An 8284-nucleotide genomic window follows, 5' to 3' on the forward strand; every position below is an offset into this window, starting at 1 on the left:
TTGTCACAGGTATGCCGTTAACTAAAGCTTTAACGTACAATGGCCTCAAGTGTTTAGTCAACTTCATGTCTAGTCTCTTGAAAATAATCTTTTCGGTAGCATCTATTTCCACTTCCTGTTTGTCCTCTGTCGAATTATCCTTTTGTGACAAGTCAACGTGCAGTATGTCGCACTGAGCTTCTGCTTCCTAAATTTCCTTTTTGCTGTTTTCTAACACTTCTTCTTCGGTTACCCAACCTGTGGGAGGAGGCATTATTCTTGGAGGTGATCCATACTTTTCAGAGCGAAAAACTCTCTTTTTCCTTTTGGGTGTCCCGTACTGCACGTAATAATCGAAAGAACGTCCAGACGGTTTCCCCAACAAGTCCACTTCTCGAACCCCCTCTCGATGTAGTTGCTTCAACAGAGTATTGTACGATACTCCTCTCCTTCTTTCTGCTTCCAGATCAATTTCTTCTTCGATGTCCATCATACCATCATCTCCTTCATCATCGTAGGCCCCTCTAGAAGTCTGGCCTTCTTCATATTCCAGCGTGCATGCGTCTTCTGCGTTATCCTCCCTCTCTTCTTTTTCCTTCTCCTTATTCTTGAACTCATTGGCTAGTAAATAGTTATTAGCCACAACAGGAGGTAACGTACCGAACTAAATAGTAAGGGGCTGATCTGGATCTTCTCCATCTTTTCTGTCTCGCTCAAACTTCGATCTCTCAGAAGAAGTGTCTTGCAATTCTTTCATCGATTCACCTGTGCCAGTCTCTTCACTCTCTTTTAAAACATTTTGATTAGCTACCTCGAGTAGACTAGGCGCTTTATGACATGACATTCCCTGTTGTTGCCTCATCATCTGTCCATAGTTTCGTTGAAAACGCCTTTGTTGGGTTCTAGTCATCTCATTGAAGGGTATCGCCCTTCCTGCAATATACTGGAACGAATGCCATACATTTGGTTGGCGAGACTGAGGCCTGAATGCTCTCTCATTATTTACTAGCCTGAACTATCTCTCAAAAGGCGGTCCCTTATAGAATGATGTGCCTCGCCCTCTACCAGATTGAGCGTTTGGGAAAAAACTAGGGCGATGGTGGTGCTGCCATATCCCTAGTTTCTCTGTGTTGTCACTCACTTCTCTTTTACATCTTGCACACAGGGCGTCTTTATCCTTTTCAGGCTCTTTCCCTTTGATACGTTCAAAGACACTGGGATGTGGTCCAGGGTCCTCTTCTCCATCATCTATAACTAACTTGAATTTTGGCAACTTGTTTTTGAAACCACTCGTTATCATGTTCACCCCAAGTGGCTGTGGAAAAGGGTTTTCATCCACTGCCATCTTCCTCTTATCCTTGAACGTAATTCGTCCTGATTCAATGGCATCCTGTAACACATGGCGAAAAACCAAACAGTTATTAGTCAAATGTGACCATGCATTATGCCACTTTTCCCTTAACTTGTTCAGGGCTTGGCAATTTATGTTTATCGCTCAGCTTTATCTGCTTATCCTTATATAGTTTATCAAATATAAGGTCAGCTTTGGTTACATCCAACGAGAATGTTCTAGCCTTTTTGTTTTCATCTTTTATAGGCTCCCCGACGGTCTAGGTTTAGCCATTATAGGACAAGTATATGCGTCTCCTTTGATTAATTCGGCCAAACACATTTCGATTTGATCGTAATACTCATCATTAATGGTATGAATATCAAAATTTAGGTCTCTATAATAAGTTCCATTGCTAGAATTTTTCATTTGCTCTTCTTCTCTTATTAATCATTCATACCTAATCACGTTCGTGCTCAATTGGAAAAGATCAGGAAATTCTTTATCTTGGAACTTCTTTTTCAAATCAAAGCTTAGACAACCTTGAGCAATTTTGATAAACTCCTTTTCGAGCAAAGGTACAAAACATTTACTTCTCGTTGTCTTGAACCTTTGAAGGAAACCTTCTGCCAATTCGTTAGGCATTTGACGTAGATTCGCCAAATTGACTAAAGTAATTTCGGACTCAGTCTTATAAAACTGAGCGTGGAACAATTACTCCAATTGTTGTCAAGTTTGAACAGAGTTCGCTGGCAAATTGATGAATTAGGAGAGCGCTACTCCTGTTACTGAACTAGGGAACAACCTCATTTTATGGTAATGAGTTACGTCACCACTTTGCAGTGTGAATCGTCCTATGTGTTCTAGAGTAGACACATCTCCTAAACTGGTAAATAGTGAGAATTCTGGCACTTTATACCCTCTAGGCCATGGATATGCTTGGTCTATCCAATCAGGATATGGCTTTGTGTAAGTCGGCCAGATGACAGGACGTACCCCAAAAGCCATCTGATCCTGTATTATTTCCATAATTTGATTCCTCAACATGACGTTGGGGTCATATGGAATTTCTACAGGTTGGTTGACCGGTTGATTTGCTTGAGGCCTAATATTTGGTTCTTGGTTGGCAACAAAGTTGCCATGATTTGGGCCATTGTTACCATTAGCCTGAATATTTATTCCATCATTAACACGTGGGGCATTCTATCCATTATTTAGGACATTGTCTCTTACGTTTAGGTTACCCCCAAGTTAGATGTACCATTGCCACTATTCTGATTTGGCATTACACCATCCCCTGGTTTGAAGTAGAGGGACCAAAAGGTAGTTCTACCCTTTGATTTGGACTTAGGACTTAGGGATTATGTCCCACAATTGTCCTAATTTGAAAATGATTTGCAAGAGGCACAATTGGCTGACAAATTTGGCCTACCAACTTATTATTTCGTTCAAAGTATTCAATTGTTTGGCCATGTTGTCATAATGTGCATTCCCATTTTGGGTAAATCTTTCCATGTTATGAATATTTTGTACATTTACCTATTCAACGACATCTTGTGCGAATTCCCCAAGTAATGCACGAATGGTTCGAGGACTCAACTCTATCATTGGTTCGTAATGACTATGACTGTTCTGACTCTGTCCATCTGCTCGTGGAGAGCTATGTTGCTCCTCATATCGCTCTATCACAGACTGGACTCTTCCCGGACTTGCTTCCTTATCAGATTTTTGAGGCATATTATTTCACCTTTTGTATCTTCAACACCAAACACTAAGGTCCCATTGGGCGTGCCAAATTGTTTCACGTGGGTAGTCGCTAACAATTAAAAAGGGATCAGACGATTGTGTAAGGAACAAATCTCTTGAGACAAAGTCCCAAAAAGGGGTGTTTTATTGGCAATGACTTTACAATTGGAACTAAACAGAATGCCTCTAAGGGGCGCAAGCACACGAGTACTGAAAGGAAATGTTTAAGTTTAAACTCAGAAATTGAAGTTACATATTCTCTGTTTGAGAGTGTTTGATTTGGAGTCTTTTTGCTCTATGTCTTCTCTTCCTTTTATATTCCCTTGATGATTTCTTTGTGATCAACCGCTTAAAAACTGCTTGATTGCTTTGTAACTACCCACTTTCTTTATAGTGGCTAACTTGTCATGGAAATGCTGTCTCTAACTGCTGCCACTACTCTTTGTCGTTCAACCATCTTCAATTGAACTCCTTGAATCGTGGAACGTGATAAGGTTACTCAATAACTGCTTTAATAACTGCACTTATGGATAACCATAACATCTTATGTTTGCTAAGATCCTGGGCGATTCGAAGGTTTGGGATAAACAACAGGGTCATAGCTCTGGGCGACTGTAAGACACTTCATTCACTTAGATCTTGGGCGTCTTGCAGGCTTGGACGATGATGTTACCGTGTTCGTGGGCTTCCACCGCATTCATTAATAACCCTATCTGGGCTTTTATCCTGAATTGTCCAGTTGGGCTTCATTCCTTGGACTATTCGATTTGCGTTGCACTTTTAGTGTATCAACAGATTTTAAAAAAAAAATTATACAGAGAAATCAAGTTCTTTAGATTTTTTGTAAAACATCAAGGCAGAGGCTAGAGGTACTCTGATACCAAATGTAAGATTGAAAATCGATTCAAAACAATTATGCGAAAACTGATTGGATAGAAAAAGAGAAACTCCATGGATCGAGTTCATACCTCCGGCCATTGATGTTGTTCCATAATCTCTACCTTTGTTCGAGGTAATGACACTTCTAAGCTCTCAATACTTCAAATTGATGGTGTATCTTGTATTTGAGTTTAGGGACCAAACCCCTTTTTATAGCCAACTCCCATCAAGTTATGACTTCAATTACCTTTCAATTAATGGCGTAATAAATACTGAATTGAAGTTTTATAAATGTTGAAACTGAAAAATGAATGTTGGACCATCAATTGTCTATGAAGAAACTGAAGAAACGGACATGTTACAGTTCAAACTCAAATAGAACTCTCTCTCTCTCTCTCTACAGTAACTATGGAGATAAGGTCCATTTTTCTTCGTAATATGAATTGACTAGGTACAAATGATTGCAAAGTTCCTTATTTATTGTTTCATTTGGCTTAATTTGTGAAAAAGTTTTCACACGGGACGTGACGAAGTGAAATTGGTGCAATTTTTGCTTAATTGTGTATAAGAGCTGTAGACCTACTTTAACTAATTGAGTTTAAATTGTAGTGCTGTTGTCGATTTTATCCTGCAAGTGAACATATCGTAACAAGTTGTAAAGTTGATCTTTTGAGTCCGAATTATCGTTCCCATGAGAACTATATTTTAGTACTCAATTTATTATTCCCAACTTCTATTTAATGAAAATAAATAAATAAAAACAATTGAATGTGATTTTTAAATCTAACTACTAGAAATTTCGTGAAAGCAACAGAAAATTAGTGAGAATTCAATTAATAAATGGGGATTAGGGCAGAGCAAATTCACCTATTGGTCACCTTTATTTCTAATATCGAAATTCATAAAATTAAAGTAGTGTTTGATAGAATTCTTCTATTGTATTCAACTTAACCCTTTTGAGTTCTTGTTGAGTCTATTTAATTAGTTCAATTCCATATCTCTATGCAAATTAAATTTAATTAAACGAAATAATAGTTTTAAGAATTTTTATAGGATCGCAATAATTAATATAAGTATCTCTACACGTTATATTAATTTACCAAATTTTAATATGTGGTCTAAACAAGAATCCATATCTCTACGTAATTATTGTTCATGAAATCATTGAATAATTGGTCAGAAAATTCAAAGCATTAAAAACATAATTAAAATTCACACATAAAATATAAAAGAACAATAATCTCAAATAAAAGAAATAAAGGTCACAAATCAGTTACATTGTTCACCCTAAAATTAAATTTAGCTACGCGTATTAATAAAGAAAAAATAAGGAATTATGGAAGACATCACCAGATTAATTGACGGAACGTAATTAGTTTTCGATTTCTCTCCAACCGTCCACTGCTGCTCCTCCGTCAGAGCTACTGCCAATTCAATCTCCCACCAGTACCGGCTTTTGTGTGTATATATTTAATGAAAAGTAGCAAGCAGCCTAATTAATATTTGGAATCCAATTTTCGTCTTGGTTTCTGTGCGTGTAAGTGTATATATTGTCCCCCAAAGCTGCCTCAATTTCAGTGTAAATAAATTAACCTCTAGCTGCTTCCTTCTCGTGTGTAGTGGACGTGTATATAAATAATACCTAGCAGCCCTAAATTTCTCTCTCTCTCTCTCTCTCTCTCTCTATGTCAATCAATCAATCAAAGAGTGTAACAATATAAAATTGGTTGATCTCCCCTCTTCAAAAAAGATTGAACCCCAATCTTAAGGATCCCACCGACCCTGCCCTGAATCATCGTGGAGGAGGTAAATCGCAAGATGTGCCTCCCAGGAGTCAGGGTGAAGAGCACATGGATTGATCTCCCAATCTTCACTCTGTACGTGTGTGTGTGTCAAAAGAAAAGTTTGGCAGCCACAATAGTTGACTCACAAAAGGACTTCTCTCTCTCTCTCTAATTCCCCCTCGGTATTTAATTGCATATATATATATATATATATATATATATATCTTTCCAAAAATCCTAGTAGCCCACAATAGTTGACCAACCAAAGGATTCTAGCTAACGCCACCCTTCTAAGTCCTTTATTTCACTTAAACAAAGATTTTTAATTAATGCATGCATGTAGATGTCCAATCAACCACCAATTTAAGCCATTATTACTTAAATTATTCTTCAAGTCCTTCACCTTTCAAGATAATGCAATTCAATCCTTGAACCCTTTTATTCTTGCAACACATTTTTTCTTTGATTCAGTTCAAGTCCTTCACTTTCCAAAATATGGAATTTGATCTCCAAATTCTTCAATCTTCAATTCCTGGTCCGAATCAATTATTGAATTTTTACAACTTGGTCCCCAACTTTTGGATTTCGCTCTTTTTTGCTTCATTTCTTCAATTCCCTTTTCATTCATAGAATTTACCTATTAAAAATAAGAAACAACAATTTAGGATATAATTTGTCAAAAGAACCATCAAATGTTTTTATTTAAAGGTACTGAATAAGTGTATAAAATACACTTATCAGGTGCCATAACTAATGAGGCACGTAGTACCACTTCAATATCATAGAGAATGTTCAAAGAGAAAATGCACGCAACCATATATAGACGAGCGAGTTATGTACTTCACATAGTAGAAATAGCGACTCTCTAAAATATTGTAAGTATTTCTTATTGTAGGTCTCCGATTATTGAGATTCTAATTGTTGTTATCTCCTTATACCTAGAGAGAGATTGTAATTATCTTATTGTAGTGGAATCCTTGTATATTTGTCCGTGATTATTTACCTCAAATTTTATTGGGATTTTTCACGTAAAATCCTTGTGTTCATTTTATTTCCAATTTTTCCTCAATTTCCTTTAATTGTGTTCTAACTATCATGTTCAATTTTCTAATAATGACCTAATTTTTCCCCCTTAAAATTTGATAATGCTAGGAAAAAAATAAATTTAGATTTAACTTAAATATTATACTACCACGACCCACCTATTTGATATGAATTTATATGATCACAAGTTGTTACATCTCAATTGATTTGTTCACTTTTTGATAAATTTCAGCCGTTGTGGTGGGAAAGTGAAACTTGAATATGTCATGTAAATATAGTCATGAACATTCATGTTTTTATTCTTCATTAGAGATATTTATGCACATTGATCGTTTGAATTTCCGCAACTGAACATGATCGTGACAAGTAGTGAATAGTGTGTCGAACCCACAAGAACTATGCATTTGATTAAGCTAAAATTAATTGCAACTTAAATCGAATAGCAAACAAGTTGTAATTTTTCTAACTAATATCTAAATTTTCAATTAAATTAAAGAGTGATTTGACGGGTTTTTTCAATATGTGAAAGTATTGCAAAAATGTCGAATCTCTATTGTTATTTCATTTTTAGTGTAATAATTAAATTGACAACTCGTGATCATTCACGTTGGTCAATGTTCCTAATTTAATTATAAGCCTCTCTCAATAACGATCAAATCCATTTCCCTCATGTGATCATTTTTTCTCCCAATGAAAGATGCAAACATGATAAATGTATTAACAAGTGCTGGAATACCTATTGAAATCATATAAAGTATAGAGATATATCTCTATCATCTATCAAACATTACAATGTTTATTATATTGTGCTTAAACTCTATCATTTATCTCAATAACAATAAAATACATTAACAATTAAATTTGTGATAAGACAAATGAAAAGAATGATAAAATGATAATAAACATTCACAAATAATACCAAATTAAAGTCAAAATAATTAATTAAAAACTAAAAATATCATGATAAGAGTTCATCTCATCCAACAATGTATAAAACTAGCTTAATATATTGAAATTATAAGAAATCATATTTAAGTGGACATGCATAACCCGAATTTTTGATAAATTTAAAGAGATGAAGATGAGCTTGAAATTTTGAATCTTTTCAGTGGGTTCTTGATGAATCTCTACTTACACCTCTCTTCTTTGCCCAAAAATCAAGTTTGAATCTTCTCTTCATTGAATTTTGCAACACCCCTTTCATTTTCTCACAAAAACTATGAATTTTCCTCCTTCGATGATAATAATTGATGAATATTAGAGAATGATATTTATATGAGAGATGTAAGATATTGATTTTTTTTATTCTGTTGTTAGGTATTTGTAGGAGTTGAAAATTGGTTGAAAATCTAGTCCAAATTTGTTTTCAAAAGAGTTTCAATCGAATAAGGAAAGTTACCTTCACGCGTCGATTTTTTTGTCTGTGCACAACAGTTCGTATTTCGGTCATAACTTTATCTTCCGATATTTGATTGAGTTAATTCAAAATGCACTGAAAATCTAACTCAAAGAACGACAATGT

The sequence above is a fragment of the Olea europaea genome, chromosome 23 (genome assembly GCF_002742605.1).
Source record: "Olea europaea var. sylvestris chromosome 23, O_europaea_v1, whole genome shotgun sequence".
Taxonomy (NCBI): Eukaryota; Viridiplantae; Streptophyta; class Magnoliopsida; order Lamiales; family Oleaceae; genus Olea; species Olea europaea.